Genomic DNA, 380 nt, shown 5'->3' with positions numbered 1-380 from the left:
TTTTTCGTTGTGGGATGTCAGCAAACCGGATATAGACAGGTTCATCACACAAGCAAACTCACACCACCCTACCATCAAATTTACGGCTGAGATCTCAAACACTGAAGACACATTTCTAGACACTGTTGTATAAAAAGGCAAACGCTTTCAAAATCACATTCCATTCTGGATATAAAAACACACTTCAAGCCGACTGAAACCTTTCAGTACACTCATTTTTCCTCCAGCCACCCACTAGGTGTCAAAAAAGGATTCATGAAGGGCGAAGTCCTTAAGACTTCCACGCACTAATTCTTCAAGATCAACACTTGAAGAGAACATTTACAAATTCAAATTACGTCTCCGTGCTAGAGGCTATCCAAAACGTCTGATTGAGACGC

This window comes from Montipora foliosa, chromosome 1 (genome assembly GCF_036669935.1).
Source record: "Montipora foliosa isolate CH-2021 chromosome 1, ASM3666993v2, whole genome shotgun sequence".
In the NCBI taxonomy this organism is placed as follows: domain Eukaryota; kingdom Metazoa; phylum Cnidaria; class Anthozoa; order Scleractinia; family Acroporidae; genus Montipora; species Montipora foliosa.
The sequence above is the reverse complement of the archived record's forward strand: the minus strand, read 5'-3'. Positions refer to the sequence as shown.